The sequence below is a fragment of the Scyliorhinus canicula genome, chromosome 1, assembly GCF_902713615.1.
Source record: "Scyliorhinus canicula chromosome 1, sScyCan1.1, whole genome shotgun sequence".
In the NCBI taxonomy this organism is placed as follows: domain Eukaryota; kingdom Metazoa; phylum Chordata; class Chondrichthyes; order Carcharhiniformes; family Scyliorhinidae; genus Scyliorhinus; species Scyliorhinus canicula.
The window spans coordinates 87,626,921-87,653,936 of NC_052146.1; the positions used below are offsets into that span (position 1 = coordinate 87,626,921).

At 44.5% G+C, this 27,016-nt stretch overlaps 1 protein-coding gene and 1 non-coding gene across 3 annotated transcripts in view; one reads left to right on the forward strand and one right to left on the reverse strand.

Moving 5' to 3' along the window:
- Positions 1-10,538: 10,538 nt before the first annotated feature.
- trnaq-cug lies at positions 10,539-10,610 on the reverse strand. Its single transcript has one exon. It is a non-coding gene; the product is annotated as a tRNA-Gln (tRNA).
- Positions 10,611-14,034: 3,424 nt separating this feature from the next.
- LOC119964840 (CD276 antigen-like) overlaps positions 14,035-27,016 on the forward strand; it is a 24,921-nt gene continuing 11,939 nt past the window's right edge. Inside the window, exon 1 of one of the 2 annotated variants that reach the window (XM_038794899.1) lies at positions 14,035-14,069. The gene's annotated coding sequence lies outside the window, so the exon portion shown is untranslated. Of the gene's footprint in view, positions 14,070-26,769; positions 26,881-27,016 lie in introns of those variants that run through there. The other variant, XM_038794893.1, reaches the window with a different exon arrangement.

Below are 27,016 nucleotides of genomic sequence, written 5' to 3' on the forward strand. Positions count from 1 at the left end.
ACCTCAAAGGTAATGATGTCAGGACTAATACAAGTGCTAGTCAGGGTAGAAATACCATACCAGGATGTATCGGATGAATACGTGGCTGAAGAGATGGTGTGAGGGTTTCAGATTCCTGGGGCATTGAGACAAGTCCTGAGGGAGGTGGAACCAAAACAAGCAGGACAGGTTACATTGGGCATAACCGAGAGGGAGTATTTGTTAAAATGGTTGGGGAAGGTGTAAACTAAAATAAAAGGATGAAAACCAAAATGATAGGGGGATGGGAATCAATGCAAGTAATCAGAAGAGGGGAAATCGAGGATAAGAACAAAAGACGGGTATAAGAAAAGTGATGGGCAGAGAATGAAACTGGGCTGCAGTGAAAAATAGCAGGAATGGGACAAGGCAAGCCTTAAGGTACGAAGATGTTATTGAGTTGGATGATCAGCCATGATCATAATGAATGGCAGGAGCAGGCTTGAAAGGCCAAATGGCTGCCTCCTGCTCTTATTTTCATTGTCGAGCCTTATTTTTAGTTGAAAGAAAATATTGTTCTGCATCAGTCAGTTGCAAGGAAGTGAGATTGATTTGGAACTGGGGCATGGAGCTTGCAGGAGTGGCTGAAGATTATAAGGATTTTCCTGCAGGCTTCAGAACACTGTTGTCAGGCTGAAATAGGAAGTCAGATACCCGCACCATGTAGGGAACAGGCACTCACTGTTGATTTGTCCCGAATTGATTGATTAATGGCCAGAGAGGAGGCTCAACATTCAATAAAGTAAGTCAAGTGGGCTCTATATTGGAGGCCAATCTTTTTTTATTCATTTACGGGATGTGAGTATCGTGGTTAGCCCAGCATTTATTGCCCAGCCCTAACTGCTCTTCAGAAGGTGGTGGTGAGTTATCTTCTTGAACCGATGCAGTCCTTCAGGTGTAGGTACACCCGCTGTGCTGTTAGGGAGGGAGTTCCAGATGTTGCCCAAGCAACAGCGAAGGAATGGTGATATATTTCCAAGTCAGGGTGGTGAATGACTTGGAGGGGAATCTCTAGTTGGTGGGGTTCCCAGGTATCTGCTGCTCTTGTTCTTCTGGATGGTAGTGGTCGTGGGTTCAGAAGGTGCTGTTTGAGGAACCTTGGTGAGTTACTGCAGTACATCTTGTAACGGCTGCATGGTTCACCAGTGGTGGAGGGTTTTAATGTCTGTGGGAGGGGAAGCAACCAAGCCGGCTGCTTTGTCCTGGATGGTGTTGAGCTTATGTGTTGTTGGAGCTGCACTCATCCAGACAAGCAGTGAGCATTCCATTACACTCCTGACTTGTGCCTTGTAGATTGTGGACAGGCTTTGGGGGGGTCAGGAGGTGAGTTGCTCACCATAGGATTCCACCCTTTAACCTGCCCTAGTAGCCACAGTATTAATGTGGCTAATCCAATTCAGTTTCTGATCAATGGTAACCCCCTGGATGTTGATTGTGGGAGATTCAGCGATGGTAATGTCATTAAATGTTATTGGGCAGTGGTTAGATCCTGTCTTATGGAGACGGTCATTGCCTGGCATTTGTGTGCTGTGAATGTAACTTGCCATTTGTCAGCCCAAGGCTGGATATTGTCCAGGTCTTGCTGCATTGGGACATGGACCTATCAGACATTATCTGAGAAGTTTTGAATGGTGCTGAACATTGTGCAGTCATCTGAAAACATCCCCACTTCTGACCTTATGATAGAAGGGAGGTCATTGATGAAGCAGCTGAAGATGGTTGGGCCTAGGATGCTACCCTGAGGAACTCCTGATTGAACAAGCATCTGAAAGAAAGATGGCGCCGGAGCGAGGCGATTTCCTGCAAGCTGTGCCCAGAATACCCTCTAATTCTATCTTTTACACTCATTCTATGCTTCTAAAACTTCATTCTAACTCTTTTAAACTCTCTAACAATGTTCTTATTCAATTACTTACAGCTTTAGACATTACATTCTGCAGTCTCCTTCCCTATGTACGGTCGGCATTGTTTGTACAGCATGCAAGAAACAATACTTTTCACTGTATACTAATACATGTGACAATAATAAATCAAATTACATCAAATCCTGCAGTGATGTCCTGGAGCTGAGTTGATTAACCTCCAACTACCACAACCATCTTTCGTTGTGCCAGGTATGACTCCAACCAACAGTTTTCCCCCCGATTCCCATTGACTCCAGTTTAGCTAAGGCTCCTTGATGCCATACTCTGTCAAATGGTGTCAAGGGCAGTCACTCCCCTCACCTCTGGCATTCAGTTCTTTTGTCCATGTTTGAACCAAGGCTGTAATGAGGTCAGGAGCTGAGTGACCCTGGCGGAACTCAAACTGAGCCTCCATGAGCAGGATATTGCTGCTTAAGTGCCGCTTGATAGCACTGTCGATGACTCCTTCCATCACCTTGAAGGACAGCAGACTGATAGGGTGGTAATTGGCTGGGTTGGATTTGTCCTGTTTCTTGTGTAGACACAGCTCGGCAATTTTCCATATTGCTGGGTAGATGCCAGTGTTATCGCTGTACTGGAACAACTTGGCTAGGGGTGCAGCAAGTTCTGGAGCACAAGTCTAAAGTACTATTGCCGTGATATTGTCAAGAGCCCATAGCCTTTGAAGTATCCAGGGCCTTCAGCTTGATGTCACATGGAGTGAATCAAATTGGCTGAAGACTGACATTTGTGGTGCTGGGGACCTCCGGAGGAGACACAGATAGATCATCCACTTGGCACTTTCTGGCTGAAGATTGTTGCGATTGCCTCCGCCTTGTCTTTTGCACATAACTGCAGAGCTCCTCCATCATTGAGGATGGGGATATTTGTAGAGCCTCCTCCTCCAGTGAGTTGTTTAATTGTCCACCACCATTCATGGCTGGATGTGGCAGGACTACAGAGCTTAGATCTGATGTGTTTGTTGTGGAATCGCTTAGCTCTGTCTATTACTTGCTGTTTATGCTGTTTGGCACACAAATAGTCCTGTGTTGTAGCTTCAACTGGTTGACAACTCATTTTCCGGTATGCCTGATGTTGCTCCTGGCATGCCCTCCTGCATGCGTCATTGAACCAGGGTTGATCCCCTGGCTTGGTGGTAATGGTAGAGTGGGGATATGCTGGGCCATGAGGTTGCAGATTGTGGTTGAATACAATTCTGCTGCTGCTGATGGTCCACAGCACCTCATGGATGCCCAGTCTTGAGTTGCTAGATCTGTTTGAAGTCTATCCCATTTAGCTCGGTGGAAATGCCATACAACACGATGGAAGGAATCTTCAATCTGAAGATGGGTCTTTGTCTCCACAAGGACTATGCGATGGTCACTTCTGCAGCAGGCAGATTGGTGAGGATGAGGTGAATTATGTTTTTCCCTCTTGTTGGTTCCCTCGTCACCTGCTGCAGTCCCAGTCTAGCAGCTATGTCCTTTACGACCTGGCAAGCTCGGTCTGTGGTGGTACTACTGAGCCACTCTTGATGATGGACATTGAAGTACCCCCACCCAGAACATATTCTGTGCCCTTGCCATCCTCAGTGCTTCCTCCAAGTGGTGTTCAACATGGAGGAGTACTGATTCATCAGCTGATGGTGGTTGGTACGTGGTAATCAGCAGGAGGTTTCCTTGCCCATGTTTAACCTGAAGCCATGAGACTTCATGCGGTCCAGAGTCAATGTTGTGGACTCCCAGGGCAACTCCCTCCTGACTATATTCCACTGTGCCACCACCTCTGCTGGGTCTGTCCTGCTGGTGAGACAGGACATACCCAGGAATGCTGATGGTGGTGTCTGGGACATTGTCTGTAAGGCATGATTCTGTGAGTATGACTATGCCTGGCTGTGAGCTAGTCTGTGAGACAGCTCTCCCAACTTTGGCATAAGCCCCCAGATGTTAGTAAGGAGGACTTAGCAGGGTAGACGGGGCTGGGTTTCCTTTGTCGTTTCCGGTACCTGGTCTGATGCCGGGAGGTCCATCTGGTTTTGTTCCTTTTTTTGTGTTTTCATAGCAGTTGAATACAACTGGGTGGCATGCTAGGCAATTTCAGAGGGCATTTAAGAGTCAACAACACTGCTGTTAGTCTGGAGTCACATATAGGCAAGACCAGGTAAGGAATTTCCTTCCCTGACATTAGTGAACCAGATGGGTTTTTATGACAATCGGCCTTGGTTTCATGGTCATCATTAGATTTTTAATTCCAGATATATTTTATTGAGTTTAAATTCCATCACCTGCTGGGATGGGATTCAAACCCAGGTCTCCAGATCATTATCCTGGGTCTCTGGTTTACTAGTCCAGCAACAATACCACTATGCCACTGCTTGATTGAAAACAGCAATGGAATGCCAAGGAAGGGAGAAGGCACCCCAAAAATGGAGGTGCCTCTAACTTTTTCCCATTAAAAATAAATGAAGGCCTCTGGAGTTGGCCCACAGCAGGGGGGCGGGATTGAGGAAACCACTGCATAAGGCAGCCTGCAGCTGCTGCGGGCCCAGGCAGGCAGAAACTCTAATCCTGCCGCCCATGGTCTGCTGTTAGAAAGTCACATCCAGGCAACCAACATATCCCCACCGCCCGCGTAGACCTGGAGGACAAGTGGAAAATCCCAATCAGCATATAACAACCCAATCCTAATTCGTATGTTTGTATGTAATAGGCTTTAATGTTTGTATGTATAGGTCATAATGGGTTTTGAAACTGTTCAATTGGCTACCCACCACTTGTGGTCAGGTAGCACTGCTAGTTTCCCCCACAATCCCATATCTGGGAGAATCACTACATGAAAAGCCTGTAGAGTTCAGGAATGGCATGGATTTGGGGAACCGACATTCTGTCTGCGGCACAAAATTCTCACCTGCCCATTGGTTCTCACCACCTCATTTGTTCCCACTCCCATGAGGGAATAAAAATCCAGCCCAATGTCTTTGGTCTTTGCAGTACTTAATTATTCAGCTATAGCATATTTTCTTCAGTATGGAGACAAACTTCAGAGTTTATGACACCAGTAAATGAGAGGAATGTGTATGTAAATATGAAGCAATTCCTTTAATAGCCTAGAGATGGCAGTAGTATTGCAGGAATCTGTGCCTGATTTGTCAGCAAGATGATGATTGCAGAAATCTGCTGAGCAGTTATTATAAAATGGTTACAGCACAGAAGGAGGCCATTCAGCCCATTGTGTCTGCGCTGGATTTCTGGCAGAACAACTCTGCTCTCCCACTTTCCCTCCCTTTTCCTACAATGCTGCAGGATTATTACCCCCTTGGGTGCTGAATCTGCATCAGGCTTTGCATTCCAGATCAGGACATTAAGCTTTTCCTCATTTTACTATTGGCAAAATAATCAATCACCTTAAATCAGTATCCTCTGATTCTCAACCATACTTCAAATGCGAACAGCATCTCTAAATATGGACTGTGCCCAAACTCCTCCTGGGATGACGCACCCAGATTTCCCAGTTTATCAAGATAACTGAAGTTCCATCAGCATTTATGATTTTATTAGCTTTTCTTAAATGAAATATGTTAAATGTACTGTAGAAACATTTAAATTGATAACAGCTATATTTTGTATTTTTACAAACTGGTTTGCAATTTTTGACTACATCAGCACCTATGGAATTTGAACACAGTCTGTAACATAGGAAATTATTCCAAGGTGCTTGACAAGAACATAATGAGATCAAGGTTGACACCAAGTCAAAGATGTTGGGACAAATGACCCTAAATGTGGTAAAAGACATGAGTTTTAAGATAGATTGTATAGGTGGGGATAGAGATCGAGAGATTTGGGATTGGAATTCCAGAGTTGGGGCCTGTCTAGATGGCAGAAGGCAAGACTACCAAGAGCACATGGATGGGGTGTGCACAAGACAGTAGTAGGTGGAAGGAAGAGTTCTTGGAGATTTGTCAGACTTGAGGAGGCTGAAACATCTGAGGTGCAAACCAATGCAGGGTTTGAGTGCTGGAATGAGAGTCTTAAAATTGGGAGGAACCCAGTAAAAGTTGGGATGAAGTCGTATGGGATCAAAGTTGGAATTTTTTACATAGAATTTACAGTGCAGAAGGAGGCCATTCGGCCCATCGAGTCTGCACCGGCTCCTGGAAAGAGTACCCTACCCAAGGTTAACACCTCCACCCTATTCCCATAACCCAGTAACCCCACCCAACACTAAGGGCAATTTTGGACACTAAGGGTAATTTATCATGGCCAATCCACCTAACCTGCACATCTTTGGACTGTGGGAGGAAACCGGAGCACCCGGAGGAAACCCACGCACACACAGGGAGGATGTGCAGACTCTGCACAGATAGTGACCCAAGCCGGAATCGAACCTGGGACCCTGGAGCTGTGAAGCGATTCTGCTATCCAGGATATTGAGACCAAGTCAAAGATGTTGGAATAAGTTACCCTTATAAGACATAAATTTTATGATAGATTGTAAAGGGGGAGATAGAGAGATGATATCATTCTTATAAACTAAACTACTGGTAGTAACGATAGAGAGGGGCTTATTGTTGAGAAGTGGGGTCTGGATCTACCTTTGAATATAATCTGAAATAGAATTACGAATTGGATTTAATGTAGTATGTGGTATATTTGAGTTGGTCAAGCCAGATCAGAGAGGATATAGCAAACCCAGTCATGTGGTGCATATGCCCTGTACACAAAAAATAGGGCAAGTCCAACCCATCCAATTACCGCCCTGTCAGTCTACTGTCCATCATTAGCAAAGTGATGAAAGGAGCTATCAACAGAGCTATCAAGTGGCACTTAGTCAGCAATAACCTGCTCATGGATGTTCAGTTTGGGTTCTGCCAGGGTCACTCAGCTCCTGAATTCATTCAAACATGGACAAAAGAGCTGAATGCCAGAGGTGAGGTGAGAGTGACTGCCCTCGACATCAAGGCAGCATTTGACCGAGTATGGCATCAAGGTGCCATAGCTAAACTGGAGTCAGTGGTAATCAAGGTGGAAACTCTGTCCTGGTTGTAGTCATACCTGGCACAAAGGAAGGTGGTTATGGTGGTTGGAGGTCAATCATCTCAGCTCAGGGACATCACTGCAGGAGTTTCTCAGGGTAGTGTCCTAGGCTGAACCATCTTCAGTTGCTTCATCAATGACCTCCCTTCCATCATAAGGTCAGAAGTGGGAATCTTTGCAGGTGATTGCACAATGTTCAGCTCCATTCGCATCTCCTCAGATAATGAAGCAGTCCATGTCCAAATGCAGCAAGGCCTACACAATATCCAGGCTTGGGCTGACAAGTGGTAAGTTACATTTGTGCCACACAAATGCCAGGCAATGACCATCTCTACAAGAGACGATTTAACTACCGCCCCTTGGCAGTCAATGGCATTACCATCGCTGAATTCCCCACAATCAACATCCTGAGGGTCACCATTGATCAGAAACTGACCTGCACTAGCCACATTAATACTGTGGCTACCAGGGTAGGTTAAAAGTTAGGGATCCTACGGCGAGAAACTCACCTCCTGACCCCCCAAAGGCTGTCCATCATCTACAAGGCACAAGGCAGGAGTGTAATTGAATACTCTCTACTTGCCTGGATGAGTGCAGCTCCAACAACACTCAAGAATCTCGACACCATCCAGGACAATGCAGCCTGCTTGATTGCTACCCCTTCCACAAACATTCAAACCATCCACCACTGATGAACAATGGCAGCCGTGTGTACCATCTACAAGATGCATTGCAGTAACTCACCAAGCTTCCTGAGACAGCACCTTCCAAACCCACGACCAATATCTTCTAGGAAGACAAAAATAGCGGATACCTGGGAACTCCACCGACTAGAGGTTCCCCTACAAGTCACTCACCACCCTGACTTGGAAACTATCGCGGTTCCTTCAAAGTCACTGGGGCAACATCCTGAAACTTTCTCCCTAACAATTCAGTGGGTGTACCCACACCTGAAGGACTGCCGCGGAACAAGAAGGCAACTCACCACCACTTTCTGAAGGGCAACTAGGGATGGGCAATAAATGCTGGCCTAACCAACGATGCCCATAGCCTATAAATGAATTGTAAAAAAATACATGCCAGTCTTTTGAACCGTGAGGGTATGGAGTTTGCAATTGTACTAAGGAAACAGGCTAATGGACTAGGTGTACCAGTGACTTTCATTAACTTTCACGTGACGTGTGTTTCATTATGTTGAAGACACTAAGTTGTTGTTGTCAAGGGCCTGAAGGATTAAACCAAAGGAGTTATTAGCAAGGTGGGACGAGTCAGTGAAATATCATCTGCAACCATAAAATTCCTACAGTGCAGAAGAAGGCCATTCAGCCCATCGAGCCTGAACCGATCCTCCGAAAGTGCACCCTACCTAGACCCACTCCTCTGCCCTATTCCCGCAGCCCCGCAGATTGATCATGGCCAATCCACCTAACCTGCACATTTTAAGACACTAAGGGGCAATTTACTATGGTCAATCCAATTAATCTTTCATGCAAAAATAAATTCACATTCTGATCCCTTTCTGAGTGAAGAAATTTGATGTTATTTCCTTGCTGGACTGGGCTATCTTGTATTTATTGCCCCTACTTTGGGATTCTGGGAATCCAATCCATTCCATTGTCTAATCCATTAATCTGTTGTCCAGTCCTCACCTGTAGCTTTTCACTTTTCCAAAAAATAAATGCCCTACTCTTAGCATTATAGCATGTTCACAGCCTGTTATATCTGTGCTGGCTCTCTGCAAGAGCAATTTAGCCAGTCCCACTCCCCCATCCTTTCCCAGCACCCTGCAAATTTCACTAATTCAGATGCATTTCAATTCCCTTTCAAATCTGAACCTACCTTCAGTACCATTCCAGGCTGTATGTTCTAGATCGGTATTTTTCAAACTTTTTTTCCGGGGACCCATTTTTAACCAACCGGCCAACCTTCGGGACCCACGTCGGCCGACCATCGCAACCCATGCAGGCCGACCATCGCAACCCATGCAGGCTGACCTTCACGACCCACCATTTTAGCTTACCTTCAATGCGACAGGTGAGCCTGCTTGGTCCTCGCAATCTCACTTCTTTTTTCATTCAATGTTACATTTCTGTATGGGCAGGGGCAGCACGGTGGCCTAGTGGTTAGCACAACTGCCTCACGGCGCTGAGGTCCCAGGTTCAATCCCGGCTCTGGGTCACTGTCCGTGTGGAGTTTGCACATTCTCCCCGTGTCTGCGTGGGTTTCGCCCCCACAACCCAAAGATGTGCAGGGTAGGTGGATTGGCCACGCTAAATTGCCCCTTAATTGGAAAAAATAATTGGGTACTCTAAATTTATTAAAAAAAAAAAAAAAAAATTTCTGTATGGGTTGTTCATCAGAGGTCCTGGAGCTCACACCAGCACAGCTTTGTCCTGTTGTGAACTGTCCGGAACAGCTCACACCACCACTGCTTTGTCCTGCTGTGGCTTCTTCTGAGCCACTCACTCCAGCAGGTTTAGTTGTGAGATCCTGGCCTGTTTGTGTCTCTGGACATCTCTTCCTTATTACAGTACAGTCCATTTTACATTTTACAGTCCTGTTGCTTGTTTGCTGCTGACAAAATGGAGGAATCGCGCTCAGAGCATGTGACGTCAGTGTTTCGGGCTCGTGACCTGTTCTCTGCCGTCGTTTCAGGCGGGAAGTCTGCATTGAATTTTTCAAAAATCTTCTGCTGGGTCAGTGTGCTGACGTCAGGAGGAGGCGGTGTTTCTCGCTGGGCTCCGGGCATGCACACTGATGAGCGGGCTCGTATGTGCACATTTTGAAAGCGGGTCGCAGCCGTCATTTATAAAGCCGGTCACAGCTGCCATTTTTAAAAGCCGCGATGGATGGCTCCCCAACCCTCCCGACACCCGCCCACGGCCCACCCGCATCACGACCCGGACTTTGGAAATGACTGTTCTTGATCATAACCACTAACTCAGGGGTGGGCAAACTTTTCCGTGCAAGGGCCACATTCAGAAATTCACAATTTTAAAGGGCCGCATAGTATATTAAGTAAAATAATTACTTCACCCGGTTATGATTCTGGGCGCCTCATATAGAACATAGAACATAGAACAGTACAGAACAGGCCCTTCGGCCCTCGACGTTGTGCCGAGCAATGATCACCCTACTCAAGTCAACGTATCCACCCTATACCAGTAAGTAACCCAACAGCCCCCCCCCCCCCCCATTAATCTTAAAAAAATAATTAAAAATTAAAAAAAAAATTTTTTTTTTTTAATGACTTGGTGGGCCGCATAAAGACCTTTGGCGGGCCGCAGTTTGCCCACCCCTGCACTAACTACATCAGAAAGATTTTCCTTGTGTCAGTTTTGATTCTTTGACCAATCACTTTAAATCTGTGCACTTTGGTTGTTACCCTTCTGGCACTGGGATCAATTTGTCTATTTTCTCTGTGAAGACTCTTAATGACCTTTCCCAAAAACCTCTGACTTTATATCTAATGCCGTGTTGAATTACATTGAACCTAGTTTGTCGGGTTTGTTCATTCATGCTTTTCTTTGAAAAGACTGATTGCACTAACATGCTTGGGAATGACATTTTTAAAAAACTAAGGTTCCACCGAGATTTGAACTCGGATCGCTGGATTCAGAGTCCAGAGTGCTAACCATTACACCATGGAACCATACAGAAAGTGGCAGCTTTCCACTATAACAGGGACCAACGTTGCAGCGGATGTGTCATGGATCTGTTTTCAATGGTCGAAATGCAGCAAAATCATACGGTGTGGAGAGCAAGGAGTTGCACCCATGGCCGGCTAACCCCCGATCCCAGCTCCGGGACCGGGGTCCGGAGCACCCGAGGCCGCGGTACCTTCACCCGGCACCGGCAGCACCACTGCCCCCTAGAGTTGGTGAGCCAAACTGAAGCTCAATGGGACGACAAGTGAGGGAGCGCTGGGAATAATTATAATACTCTGGGAGCACAGGTATCGATAGTTTGGAAGTACATCTATCAATTATAATGTTCTGAGAACACAGGTATAAATGTTCTGGGAGCACAGCTATTAAGAAGGTCATTGAGCCCAGGAAGTGAACAATCGCAACCACAATCAATAATCTGGAAAACCTGGGCAATTTTATCAAGACTGAAACGTCATTGTTCCATCATCCCATTTGCCCTCTACCCTATCCCAAACCGACCCTTTTGTTCTTTCTCCCCATTTTTGTCAGCATAAAACCCATAACACTTCTACCTTCCTTCAGTTTCCGAAGAAGTCATTTTCAACTCAAAGCACTAACTCTGAAACTATTTCCACTGGTTGGTGAGACTGGAACCAGGTTGCACAATCTAAAATTTAGATTGAAAGACTTTTGTTAGCCAAGTCAGTCAGGGTATATGGAGCAAAAGAGAGAGAGGGAGTTATGTTTGAGATCTCAATTTATGGCAGAACTAGTTTGAACGGAAAAAAGACTAAATAAATGCAATATTTTCTTGAACTGTTACCGAAAGTTGGATCTCATGTCATGAAGTTGAATTGCTGATGTGGTTGGAAGTTTGACTAAACTTGAGACAAAGTTTAGGCAGGATTAGGGAAAATTCTAATTGGCAGTGATGTCCCACTGAACTCTGTGTAGTGCTCCCAAATATTCAATTACTGACCAGAATTTGTTGCTAATCTCTTAGTATCCTTGGGAAGGTGGTGGCAAGGCACCTTCTTGAACCTCTGCAGTCCATGTGGTGTAGGTACATCCACAGTGTTATTAGGAAGGGATTTTGACCCAGCGACGATGAAGGAACGGGGATGTAGTTCAATGAAGGAACGGTGATGTAGTTCCAAGTCAGAATGGTGTGTGACATGGGGGCGGGGGGAGTTCCGGTGGGGTGTTTCCATGCATCTGCTGCTCTTCTTCTAAGTATTAGAGGTCGTATGTTGAGAAGGAACCTTGGCAAGTTCCTTGGTGAATGCATATTGTAGATTGTATATACTGCTGCCACTGTGCATCAGGGCTGAATGTTGAAGGTGGTGGATGGGGTGCTAATTGAATGGGCTGCTTTGTCCTGGATGGAATTGAGATTCTAGAGTGTTGTTGGAGCTGCACTCATCCAGGCAGGCGGAGACTATTACAATGCACTCCTGACCTGTGCCTTGAAGATAGTGGACAGGCTTCAAGAAGTCAAGAGCTGTGTTACCTGCTGCAGAATTCCTAGCCTCTGGCATGTTCTTGTCGCCACAGTATATATAGAGTCCAGTTCAGTTTCTGGTCAGTGTTAACCCCAAAGATATTGATTGTAGGGGTTTCAGCAATGGTAATGCCATTGAATGTCAAGAGGAGATGGTTCTATTCTCTTTTGGTCATTGCCTGGCACTCCTGTTACATTAATGTTATTTAGCACTTTACCCAAGCCTGAATGTTGCCCAGGTCTTGTTATGAATTGGCAGGCGCTGCTTCAGTACCTGAAGAGTAGTAACAAATGGTACTGAATACTATGTAATCATCAGCAAACATCCCCATATCATATACTATGATGGAGGGAAGGTAATTGATGAGGGTGGTTGGGCCTCGGACACTCCCCTGAGGAATTCCTGGCATTAAGATGATTGACTTCCAACAACCACAACCATCTTCCTTTCTGTTTGGTATGACTCTGGATAATGTAGAACTTTTCACTGATTGACTTCAAAATCTCCCAATCCTAGATCATCTAGCCAGCAAAAGTCTAGGATTAGGAGATTTTCAAAATGATTTCATGGGGTGTGGACAACACTCCTAGCCAAGCAATTCCAGTACAGATACAACATTGGTATCTCCTTGACAATGTGGAAAATTGTTCAGATATGGGTCTGTCCACAAAAAAGAGAACAATCCAATTTAGCCAATTATTGCCCCTTCAGTCTACTCTTGATCATCAGCAAAACACAAAGGAAGATGGTTGTGGTTGTTGGACGTCCATCATCCCAGTCCCAGGACATCGCAGCCCACGTTTCTCAGGGTAGTGTCCTAGGACCAACCATCTTCAGCTGCTTTATCAATGACCTGCCCTCCATCATAAGGTCTGAAGTGGAGATATTTGCAGATGATTGCACAACGCTCAGTACTATTCACAACTCCTCAGATACTGAAGCAGTCCATGTGCAATAAAACCTGGACAATATTGACACTTGAGCTGATAAGTGGCAAATAACATTTGCACCACACAAGTGCCAGGCAATGACCATCTCCCCTTGATATTCAATGGCACTTGATATTCAATTCACCATCACTGAATCCTCCACTATCAACATCCTCAGGGGTTACCTTTGATCAGAAACTGAACTGGTTCAGCCATATAAACACTGTGGTTACAAGAGTAGGTCTGAGCATGGAATTCTGCAGTAAGTAACTCATCTCCTGACACCCAAAAGCCTGTCTATCATCTACAAGGCTCAAATCAGGCGTGTAATGGAATACTCTCCACTTGCCCGGATGAGTGCAGGTCCAACAACACCCAAGAAGCTCGACACCTTCCAGCTCAAAGCAGCCTGCTGGTTGGTGATGTGGGGAGAATAAATGGTTAATATGATTAATGTGAGATATAAAGTGAGTTATATTAATGAAAGCTCCCTCTCTGTATATATTTTTTTCCACTACAACCCTTGGACTACACATCTGCCATTGTCTTTCTACATGTGTATTTGGAGAAAGTTATTGTAGATAAAAAGCCTGAGCTGTTTTGTAATTTCCTGACAACTTATACTTTGCTACCAGCCTCTTGTCTGCAAGAATATGATAGCATGTGTTTATGAGCGGCATCTGAAGGCCATGAACAGACAAAACACACTCGAGCGTGTAGCCAGCTGAAGTAAATAAATGGATATCACAATAGCTGCTTTTGAAATAAAAACAGAAAATGCTAGAAAAACTGGCACCATCTGTGGAGAGAGAAACAGATAATATTTTGAGTCCATATGACTCTTGCTCAGAGCTAAAAAAGGGGAGAAATGAGATGGATTATATCCTGTATAAGAGGAGGTGGAGCAGCTGGAGCAGCTAGATGGCCAGTGATAAGTGGGAAATTGCAACAAAGATGTAAATGGCACGAGACAGAGGAAACGTTAATGGCACTGTGAAGGGCTAAAGAAGGTGGAGTTAGTGGCGCAAAGGTAAGATAGTAGATCGTGTTAATGGAACAACAAAGGTCAGTGTTCAGTGAAAGGACAACTAAAGAACAAGTGACAGGCGGCCCAGTGGGGAAGGGGGAGAGGAGGGGTTTGCCTTGGGACAAAAAATGTTTTGGATTAAGAAAAAGAGGCTTACGATAGAGAAGAAAGGTCACAGTCTAAAGTTGTTGAACTCAGTGTTGAGTCCTGAGGGCTGTAATTTGCCTAATCAGAAGATGAGATGCAGCAGGCCAAGGACAGATATGTGGGCATGAGAGCAAGGTGCTAAATTGAAATGACATGCAACAGCAAGATTATGGTCATGCTTGCGGACTGAGAGAGGGTATTCTGCAAAATAATTTTAGCAACTCAGCCTGTTTGGTACCATTTGTTACCTTTTGAGACAAAGTGCTTGAGAATGGGAGATCTGATGCAAACGCACTGACCAATGAGTGTCAGACTTCAAAATTACAATTAAAGACAAAAAGCCTAGGCCTAATTGTTTCTAAAATTGGAATTAATAAAATAACTTAATAAGAATTGCTATTTTAAGGATACTAATTGATGTTTACCTGACATTGAAAGGGATAAACACAATTCTAACCTTCAAAAGAAAAGCTAATGGTTAAACAGTCTTTCTTGATTATCAAAACGCATCAGGTTTGCTTCTGAAAGAAGAGTACCGGATGAAAGGAAACTTGAGGAAACAATCCAACAGATATGGAAATGTGTGAAGTAACTAACATGCATGGAGTGTACGGTGAGGATGTAATAAAGAAGGAGCCCCAGATTTACTCAGCTACCTGACAAACAGTGTAACATGAAATGATTAACATGACCTGAATTGTAAGAAAACATTAGTAAATGATCAAGGCATGGCTACGTACACCATGAATAAACTGACTTCAAGACAATTAAGATGATTATGGTCAGAGAGAGTAAAATTAAAGTTAAAAGTACTAAAAATTTGAGTTGGGACAATTGAAGGCGAAGAAAAAATCACACTTACGAATATTTGAACATATGAAATAGGAACAGAAGTAAGCCATTCAGTCCCTCAAGCCTGCTCTGCCATTTGATGAGATCATGGCTGATCTGCTTATGTTGAGTTCTACATTTCCATCTATCCTCGAAAGCCTTTGATTTTCTTGCCTAACAAGAATCTATCTACCTTCACCTTAGAAATATTCAGTGACTTCGCCTCCACCGCCTTCTGAGGCAGAGTTCCAAAGTCCCACAACCCTCTAAGAGCAAACATTTCTCCTCATCACTGTACAAAAAGGGTGACCCCTAGTTCTGGATTCACGCAGAAGAGAAAACACCCTTTCCATGTTGACCTTGTCAAGATCATCCAGGATCTTATACACTTCAATCAAGTCACCCCTCACTCTTCTAAACCCCAATGGAAACAATCCCAGTCTGTCCAACCTTTTCTCATGAGACAACCCACTCATTCCAGGTGTCAATCTAGTGAACCTCTTCTGAATCACCTCCAACACATTTACATCCTTCCTTAAGTAAAGAAACCAAAAATACATAGAATGTGCGAGATGTGGTGTCACCAATGACCTGTATAACTGAAGCATGATGTGGAGATGCCAGCGCTGGACTGGGTTGGACACAGTAAGAAGTCTCACAACACCAGGTTAAAGTCCAACAGGTTTATTTGAAATCACAAGCTTTCAGAGTGCTCCGAAAGCTTGTGATTTCAAATAAAGCTCTTTGTAAAATAAATTCAAAGTACCCCATTATTTTTTTTCCCAATTAAGGGGCAATTTAGCGTGGCCAATCCACCTAACCCGCACATCTTTTTTGGGTTGTGGGGGTGAGAACCACGCAGACACGGGGAGAATGTGAAAACTCCACACTTAATAAACCTGTTGTGAAACTTCTAACTGAAGCAGAACATCCTTACTTTCATGTTCAATTCCTCATGTAATAAAAAAAAATGATGATCTTTATTAGTTTCACAAGTAGGCTTACATTAACACTGCAAGTTACTGTGAAAATCCCCTAGTCGCCACACTACAGCACCTGTTCGGGTACACGATGGGAGAATTCAGAATGTCCAATTCACCTAACGTTCATTTGGGGCATCCCATTCCATTACCCATCTCAATTACTTGCTGAAGCTACATACTAACCTTTTGTGACTCATGCACTGGAACACCGAGATCCCTCTGCACAACAGAATTCTGCAGTTGTTCTCCAATTAAGAAACACTCTGCTTTTTTATCCTTCCTGCCAAAGTGAACAACTTCACATTTTCCCTCATTCCATCTGCCAGATTTTTGCCCCATTCACTCAACCTATCCACATCCGTCTGCAACCTCCTTATGTCCTCTTCACAACATACTTTCCTGCCTATCTTTATGTCATCTGCAAATTCAGCTACCATGCCATCCCTCCCCTCATCAAAGTGATTGATGTAAATTGTAAAAGGTTCAGAGCCTAGCACAGACCATTGCAGGACTCCACTCGTCACAATCAGACAAAGATCCATTTCTGAATACTCATTGTTTTCTGCCAGTCAGCCAATCTTCTATCCATGCTAATATTTTACCCCCTGCACTATGGGCTTTCATTTTCCACAATAGCCTTTGATGTGACATCTTATCAAATGCCTTCTGGAAATCCAAGTACAGTATATCCACCAGTTTCCCTTTATCCACAGTGCATGTTACTGGTGCAAATTACTCAAATAATTGAATAAACATGATTTCCCTTTCACAAACCATGCTGACTCTTTCCGAGTACTTGAGTTTCCCTATGTGCCCAGCTATAAGCTCCTTAATCATCGGTTCTAACACCTTCCCCACAACAGATGTGATGGATCTCTATCAAGATGCGAACTATAGTTTTCCTTTTTCTGCCTCCCTCCCTTCTTGAATTGAGGGGTTATATATTCTACTTTCCAGCCTGATGGAACTTTTCCAGAATTTTGTGAATTTTGGAAAATTAACACCAATGCATCTACTATCTAATCTGTCACCTCTTTTAAGATCCTAGGGTGAAGTCATCAGGATTCTGAGACTTGTCAACCACAGCTTAACCAATTTGCTCAGTACCATTTCCCTAGTGATTGTAATTTCACCAAGTTCCTCTCCGCCTTGCACCTCCTGATTTACACTAATTACTGAAATGTTTTTGTATCCCCTTTGGTGAAGACAGAAACAAATAATGCTTAAAAAGGGTTATCCACAAGATAGATATAGGTAAAGGAAGAGCTGGAAAATCTTTGAAATCCATATAAAATCTGAAAGTACATCTGTTAGGTGTACTTTACAATAATAGCCCATAAGTTAACAACAATCCTGCAGCAGAATAGGGAACATCATTGAGTGAAGCAATTTCTGCAGGTGGGGAGTTCCCCTGCAGACAGATTCTGATGCAAGGTATGAAAGCAGAAGTTTTTAAAAAAGCAGCGAGAAGCCGCTGAAAGGGAGAAACAGGGAACTGAGCTTAAACTACCCACACTTTGTGAGGGAGGGGACTGTAATGGTGCAGCCCATGCCTTCCAAATAAGGTTTGGGTAGGGCCTCATGCAGTGCAGCTGAGAAGTGACACTTTTTATTCATTTATGGTATGTGAGCTTCGCTGACTAGGCCAGCATTTATTGCCCATCCTTGCGAAGGTGGTGATGAGCCGTCTTCTTGAACTGCTGCAGTCCCTGAGCTGTTGGGGAGGGAGTTCCAGAATTTTGACCCGGCAATATATTTCCAAGTCAGGATGGTGAGCGACTTGGAGAGGAGCTTCCAGGTGGTGGTGTTCCCATATGTCTGCACCCTTGTCCTTCTGGATGGTAATGGTCGTGGGTTCGGAAGGTGCTGCCAAAGGATGTATATCCTAAATGTATATCACAACAGCTGCTTTTCAAGATGCTTCAGTTTGCTCAAGCATTTCAACTCACAGCTTATTCTGAGTATTTTCTTGTCCCAAAACATTAGTATTCCATCCACCATTGATGCACAGTGTGACCCATGACTTCCTTCACTGTGTTTTCACGTGCAAGAGATCTATTTTTTAAATTTAGAGTACCCAATTCATTTTTTAGCAATTGAACAGCAATTTAGCGTGGCCAATCCACCTACCCTGCAACATCTTTAGGTTGTGGGGGCAAAACCTATGCAAACACGGGGAGAATGTGCAAACTCCACATGGAAAGTGACCCAGGGCCGGGATTGAACCTGGGACCTCAGCGCTGTGAGGCAGCAGTGCTAACCACTGTGCCACCATGCTGCTCCGAGAGAGAGATCTCTGAGGCCCTTTTCAGATCCAAATTTGGTTCAGCTATTAATTTCCGCAGGATCGCCATGTTGTTGACTCCGCACACAAGGTGGCCCATCAGCATCTCCAGTAGGGATGGCCCGTAATCGCAGTGCTCAGCCAGCTTGCATAGGCAGTGGAATTGATGATGCCGCCAAACATGTAGTAAATCTATGATCATGAACTTTCTGAAAGCAAGGAGTTGTTCTAGCACATTGCTTCAATCCTGATATGCCATCGCCCCACATCAAATGGAAAGAGGAATTTCATAGGATTTTTTCTCAAGGCTCACCATTGAGTCTACACTTGAAAACTCTGAAACTGACTGCCCCGGGGTTCTCTCCGCAAATTGAACCTTTGGACAATAACCAACAGTTTGGGGTAATAGTGGTCCACCACGAACACCACCAGTTCATCAAAGGTTTTGGAGTCTGGAGCCACAGTGTAGGTCAGGCTTTTGATTATGCTAAAAGTAGGGACCCCACCATCGCTCAGGAGTATCACTTTCTGGTGGTCATTTCCTACAACGATGTTGGCCCTGTGTTCGGCCCACAGTTGAAAGATGTGCAGGTTAAGTGGATTGGCCAAGCTAAAATAGCCCCTTAGTGTCCAAGGATGTGCAGGTTAGATTAGGGGAATAGGGCGGGGTGGGCGGGGAGTGGATCTAGGTAGAGTGCTCTTTCAGAGCGTTGTTGAAGACTCGATGGGGCGAATGGCCTCTTTCTGCACTGTAGGTATTCTATATGCACACACAGTGAGCCATGAGAAAACATCCTATGAAATACTCTTTCCATTTGATGTGAGACAAAGGCATATCAAACTTGAAGCAATGTGCTGGAACAAATCCTCGTATCAGAGAGTTCGTGATCAGAGATTTACTACATGTTTGGCGGTGTCATTAATTGGACTACCAAATCACTTCCATTTAAGCAAGTTTACCATGTGGGCCCAAGCTGGTTTTGTTTATGGTGCAGTTATCTATTGTGGAAATAAAGCAGCACAAATGGATAAAATCAAAAAATTTGCACACCTCAGATTAAGTGCAATGTAGGGCACGGCATAAATTAGTGACCCGATTACTTATTTGTTCAATCTTATCTTGCATAATCACTCCCTCACTCGTGGGACTGTCTCACTTGAGCATTATCAACGTGCTTAGAAATGAACATCAGCTCAGCCTGTCAAAGAAATCTTTGCACAGTAGTTTGTAACTTATCTGTGAATCAAACTATTTTGTTGATATCCCAGATTTGGTCTTGTTGTACTCAGCTACACAAACAGTTGCCTTGTAATACAATATTTAAGTATTGCTGAAAAAAGAAGCATGATTTTCATCTTGTACTCATCAGGCCATTCGCAAGAATACCAATTGTTAAGGTAACAACAATTTATATTGCATGAGGAGAGCTGATTGGTGGAAAACTGACTCTGACTGGTAGAGACATTGACATGGCGAATGCACCAGAGGGCAGTTAACTGTTGAGCTTTGTTTAAATTCAAACCAGGCAGCTTGGCCTTGATTGGTCAAGGCAAATTAACCAGGGGATGATTGTCCTCTCAACTTTTGTATAGTTTAGACTTTCTATGACAGTGTCGTAGACCCAAGGTTGTGTCAGTGATAATTTCTTGAATCTGATTTAGTCGTGTCCAGAGTACAAAGGTCTCTGGGTCTTTTAATTTGCTGTCCATGACCGTTTGCCTTTTCTCGTAGTTGCCACTTTAAGGCAGCAACTTCTTTTCACTCAGGCTGTCTCTGCAGCTTGTCAGTTCTGTTTGATTTTCCTGGGCTCTCCTGATGTAGACGGGTCTCCCGGTGATCATGGGTCTTTTCCAAACTTTTAATGTAAGAGCATTTGTTTCTTTTTTCTCTCTGCAGGACCCGCTTATTTTGAATTCTATTGGCTATCTCAATTTTTGATCTTCCCACACTTTTGGAGTTTTGGCAAAGGCACTTTTTTAAATAGGTTGCAAGCTGTCAAATCTGCAGTAATGTGTTTTGTTAATATTTGAGCTGCAGCAATTTGTTTCTGGGCGATTGATTCCATTTTTGTTAACTTCTGCAGGTCTTTTGGATTTTGTTCTGCATGTCCAGCACTCCAGGAGTCCTGAGGCTGGTTATTATTATTTTTAGCTTAAAACAATACCTTTGTCCTCTGTTCTGTTCTTTTTCGGGCAACCTTTCCTTTACTTTTTAATTTTTTAAAACTATTTTTTATAAATTTGTAATTTTGTTCCAGCTTCTCTATTCAACTGCTGGACTAGTCAACAATGCCCAGATCCCATGAATGAATGAAAAAATGTAGCACTCCCGTGCAGGTTTTTTTTTACAGTCAGACGAAGTTTACAAGTTTGTAGATTATCCAGAGATGAGAACCTTCAGTTATGGGGATAGATTGGAGAATTTGGGACTGTTCTCCATGGAGAGGTAAAAGCTGAGAGGAGATTTAATTGAGCTGCCCAAATCATGAGGAGGCTAGAACAAGTCGATAGGGGAAATCTGTTCCTGCTCGTAACAGGATCAAGATTTACAGGGCACAGACTGAAAATGATTTGCAAAAGAAGCAAATATGATGTAAGAAAGAACTTTTCCACACAAGTGGTTCAGATCTGGAATGCACTGCCTGGAAGTGTAGGAGAGGCTACTTCAATTGAGGCATTCAGAAGGGTATTGTATGATTATTTGAATGGAAACAATGTGCAGAGTTACAGGAAAATGGCACGATGTCATAATGCTAATTTTTTGGCAGCATGGTGGCACAGTGGTTAGCACTGATGCCTCACGGCGGAGAGGTCCAAAGTTCGATCCCAACTCTGGGTCACTGTCCGCGTGGAGTTGGCACATTATTCCCATGTTTGCGTGGGTTTCACCCCACAACCTAAAGATGTGCAGGGGCAGCACGGTAGCACAGAAGCTAGCACTGTGGCTCCACAGCGCCAGGGTCCCAGGTTCGATTCCCCACTGGGTCACTGTCTGTGCGGAGTCTGCACGTTCTCCCCGTGTCTGCGTGGGTTTCCTCCGAATGCTCCCACAGTCCAAAGACGTGCAGGTTAGGTGGATTGGCCATGCTAAATTGCCCTTAGTGTCCAAAAAAGGTTAGGAGGGGTTATTTGGTTACGGGGATAGGGTGGAAGTGAGGGCATAAGTGGGTCAGTCCAGACTCAATGGGCTGAATGGCCTCCCTCTGCACTGTATGTTCTATGATTGGCCATACCAAATTGCACCTTAATTGGAAAAAATTAATTGGGCACTCTAAATTTATTTTTTAAAATAATGCTCATTTGGAGAGTTAGTACAGACACAAAAGGCCGCATGACCTCTTTCTGCACCATAACAATTCTGTGATTATACTGAGCCTGTGAGTACAGCTGCTTTTGTAATTTTGTGTACCATCAGGTTCTTTCAAATTTTTGTAGTGAATATCTACTCACTCTGATGAATTCCTCGCTTCCAAGTCTGTAGTGAAGCTTCTTCAAAATGTTCTTCAATGTTTCTTCTTACGTGTATGTCTTTCTGGCTTGCCATCAGTTTCCATTCCTTGGGATACTGTTCTGGATTCCTGCATTTAGCTGTCATCAATCACAACACCGCTGATCACCACCACTGAACTCCATGGTACTATCTCCATTGATCATCACCAACAATGTGATATCTTTCAGAAGATGCCACCATTGCCAACTACATTGTGATGTCTCATTGAGATCCAGCAGAGTTGTATGTTTTAACATGAACTCTTTATTGGCTTTCTTTAGCTATTTACAATTTGCAGTTATTACTGCCATACAGGTAGGCTGCTTACTTATGGTGTTGTTTCCAGATTCTCAGTGCCTATTACCATGTGACTCTATGCATTATACGGTGGGGATGCTACCCTCCAGTCCCTCAGCGCTGTGAGGCAGCAGTGGCTGTGTTACTAAGTAAGAGGGTGTCTTTCTCAATGAAGAGGTTCATTGCTGATCCGAGTGGTAGATTTGTGTTGGTGTTTGCTGACTGGACGAACAAGGGAGAGGGAAGAGGAACTAGGCCTTGAGCTTGGGGGAGGTCTCTGGAAAAAGATCTTGTATAGAGTAAACTCCTCCTCCTCGTGCGTGAGGCTGGATCTGACACAACTAAAAGTGGTGTAAACGGCATCCTGACCAGGACACACACGAGTGGATCCTTCCCAGGGGTGGATGACAGCTCTGAGTGATGCCAGCAGGTTCTGGCTAACCACTCTCACATGTTCTGGTCCTGCCCAAAATTGATCGGATTCTGGACCACGTTCTTTGAAGCCATGTCCGAGGTCATGGGATCAAGGTGGAGCCATGCCATTTAATGGCAAACTTTGGGGTGTCAGGAAACAGACCGAACTCTTCGAGGGTAAGGGGCAATCGTCATGGCCTTTTCCTCCCTGATGGCCCAGCGACATCTCCTACTTGGGTGGACATCGGTGGTGCAGCCTAGGGCCTCTGACTGGCTGACACACCTGGTGGCATTCCTGATTGGAAAAAAATCAAATTTGCCATCAGGGGGTCAGAAGGCTTCCACTCCAGGTGGAGGCAGTTCACCACCATCTTCAAGGATCTGCCCGTGACCAATAGCTTGGGGAGAGCAGGGGAAAGAGCACAGCGATAACGCTTCTAAAATAAAAGTACAATGAACTGTTTGCACTATATCCATTGTAACGATGCCCAGGAGCTGTGTTGTTCTGTAACTTTTTGAATATCACAGTAAAATATAGCAGAAAAGGCGATTCAGCCCATCTAGTCTACACCACCACAGAAAAGGCACCTAATCTGCCAATCCTAATCCCATATGCCAGCACTTGGCCCATAGCCTTCAATGTTCATACCTGCCAAGTGCTCATTCAGGTACTTTTTAAAAGACATAAGGCAACCTCACCAGGCAGTGCGTTCCAGACCGTCACCACCCTCTGGGTAAAAATGGTTTTCCTCAAATCCCCCCCTCATCTCCCGCCTCTCACCTTGAACTTGTGTCCCCTCGTAACCAACCCATCAACTAAGGGGAACAGCTGTTCCCTATCCATCCTGTCCCTGCCCCTCATAATCTTGTAAACTTTGATCAGATCACCGTTCAGTCTTCTCTGCTCCAGTGGAAACAACCCAAAGCCTATCCAACCTCTCTTCATAAGTAACATTTTTCCATTCCAGGCAGCATCCTGTGAAATGCCTCTGCACCCGCTCCAGTGCAATCACACCCTTCCTGTAATGTGGCGACCAGAACTGCACACAGTACTCCAGCTGTGGCCTCACCAATGTGCCCTTTTCACCACCCTATTAACCTGCCCTTCTACCTTCAGATATCTATTTACAAACATGCCAAGGTCTCTTTGTTCCTCAGGACTTCCCAGTGTAGTGCCATTCATTAAATATTTCCTTGTCAAATTGCTCCTTCCAAAGTGTAACACCTCACACTTTTCAGGATTAAATTCCATCTGCCACTTTTCTGCCCATTTGACCATCGCATCTATATCTTCCTGTCACCCAAAACTCTCAGCGTCACTGTTAACCACCTGGCCTATCTTTGTGTCATCCGCAAACGTACTGATCCTACCCCCACATAGTCATCTGTCATTTATATAAATTACAAATAATAGGGGACCCAGCACAGATCTCTGTGGTTCTCCACTGGACACTGGCTTCCAGTTTGTCATCATCCTATGTTTTCTACAGCTCAATCACTCAACCAGCTTTGAATCCACCATATCAAGTTCCCCTGTATCCCATGTGCATTTGCCTTCTTTATAGGTTTCCCATGTGGGACCTTGTCAAATGCTTTGCTAAAATCCATGTAAACTACATCAACTGCACTACCCTCATCTACACACTTAGTCACGTGCTCAAAAAATTCAATCAAATTTGATTGGCATGACCTCCCTCTGACAAAGGCATGCTGACTATTCCTGATCAAACCTTGCCTCTCCAATTGGAGTTAGATTCTCTCCTTCAGAATTTTCTCCATTAGTTTCCCCACCACTGACATGAGACTCACTGGCCTGTAGCTCCCTGGCTTATCCCTACAGCCTTTCTTAAACAGTGTGACCACATTCTCAGTTTTCCAGTCTTCTGACACCTCTCTTGTTGCCAAAGAAGAATTAAACATTTAGATCAGGGCCGTTGCAATCACCTCCCCCGCTTCCCACAGCAACCTGGGACACAATTAATCTCGACCTGTAGATTTGTCCACTTTTAGGCCCGCCAACACCTCCAATACCTTGTCCCTCCCTTTGACAACTTGCTCAATAACATCACAGTCTCTCTTCCCGAGTTCCATATCTGCCTCCTCATTCTCTTGGGTGAAGGCAGATGTGAAATATTAATTTAACACCCTACCAGTGTCCTCTGGCTTCACCCACAGATTTCCGCTTTGGCCCCTAACGAGCCCTACTTTTTCCCTAGTTATCCTCTTCCCATTGACATACTTTTGGAATCTCTTGGGATTTCCCTACTTATACCAGCTAGAGATTTCTCATATCCCGCCTTTTCTCTCCTAATTGCTTTCTTAAGCTCCATCCTGCACTTCTGTCTTCTTTCTTCCTTCTCATTGTATCCTGAACTGTCTCTGGTCATCCATGGTTCTCTGGGCTTGTTACTCCTTCCTATTACCCTAGAGGGAAGATGTTGGGCCTGTACCCACCCCATTTCCTCTTTGAACACACCCCACTGCTCTTCTGTAGATCTCCCCACCAGTAACTTGTTCCAATCCATCTTCGCCAGATTCTGCCTTAATTTACTAAAGTCTGTTCTCCCCCAATCCAAGACCTGTTTCTGCAATTTTTCTATTTCCTTGTCCATAACAAACTTAAATTGCATCATGTTGTGGTTGCTATCACCAAAATGCACCCCTACCATCACATCAACCACTTTTCTGGTTTCATTCCACAGAATTAGATCCAGCACTGCACCATCCCTTGGTGTACCTTCCACATGTTGAGCTAAAAAGTTCTCTTGTGTACCTTTTATAAACTCTGCTCCATCTAAGGCCTTAACATAATGACTATTCCAGTCAATGCTGGGAAAGTTGAAATAATCATTAATAATCTTTATGTTTATCATACGTAGGCTTACATTAACACTGCGATGACGTTATTGTGAAAATTCCCTAGTCGCAACACTCTGGCACCTGTTTGGGTACACAGAGGGAGAATTCAGAATGTCCAATTCACCTAACAAGCACTGCTATCAGGACTTTTGGGAGGAAACCTGAGCACCCGGAGGAAACTCACACATACACAGGGAGAATGTGAAGACTCCACACAGACAGGGACCCAAGCGGGAATCGAACCTGGGACCCTGGAGTTGTGAATCAACAGTGCTAACCACTGTACTATTATTTTACACACTTCTGCAAATTGCGTACATAATAGAGGGCAGAGTAACACAGTGGTAGAACTGTTGCTTCACTTTCTCCCCATGTTTGCATGGGTTTCCTCCGGGTGCTCCGGTTTCCTCCCACAGTCCAAAGATGTGCAGGTTAGGTCGATTGGCCATGATAAATTTCCCTTAGTGTCCAAAAAGTTTAGGTGGGGTCCATAAGACCATAAGACACAGGAGCAGAATTAGGCCACTCGGCCTATCGAGTCTGCTCCATCATTCAATCATGGTTGATATTTTTCTCATCCCCATTCTCCTGCCTTCTCCCCATAATCCCTGATTAATCAAGAACCTATTTATCTCTGTCTTAAAGACACTCAGTGATTTGACCTCTACTGTCTTCTGTGGCAGAGTTCCACAGATTCACCACCCTCTGGCTGAAGAAATTCCTCCTCATCTCTGTTTTAAAGGATTGTTACGGGAATAGGGTGGAGGTGTGGGCTTAGGTAGGTGCGCTTTCCAAGAGCCGGTGCAGACTCGATGGGCCAAATGGCCTCTTTCTGCACTGTAAATTCTATGATTGTATGATTTGCTGCTCAATTTCCCGCTGACTATCTGGGGATCTAGAATAAACTCCTATTTCTTTTTTGTTCTTAAGTTCTACCCACAAAGCTTCATTTAATGCTACCCCCAAGATATCCTCTCTCCTTGCTGCAGTAGTTGACTCCTTAACTAATAATGCAATGCCTCCCCCTCTTTCCCCCCTTCCCCGTCCCTCCTGAAGATTCTGTATCCCGGGATGTTAAGCTGCCAATCCTGCCCTTCCCTCAACCACGTCTCTGTGATGGTTACTATATCATAATTACACATGTCAACACTCGCCCTTAACTCATCTGTTTTACCTGTAATACTCTGGGAATTAAAGTAGAGGCTATTCAGCCTTGTCTTACTCTCCTGAAACTTACTACTGCTGTATGTCCCTCTGACTTGATTACTTCTCTATGTTATACTGTGTCCCTATTCTCCTAACAGTCTGCGTCCCCAGAATATGTGGTACAGCAGGAAAATCACAACAAAACCTTGGCAGTAAAAATCAAGAGTAAAATGTTTTGCCGTTGCTAAGGAAGCTGCGAAAGAAGTGACGCGTTCTGGATCCGCCCTACATAAATTATATAATCTCAGGATGCTGTTGAGTTGCGGCAATTGCAGAAGAGGTGGCGCGGTGATCGTAAGTGAGGTGAGTCAGTGGCTGGGTTGTTGAATCATGTCCCCGGGCACTCCCGGCGTCAGTTGTCAACGGCTCCCATTCAACCGGAGCCACCTTTGGTCTCACACCGCTGTGGCGGGACAGAGCCTGCTCAGTGCTGATCTTA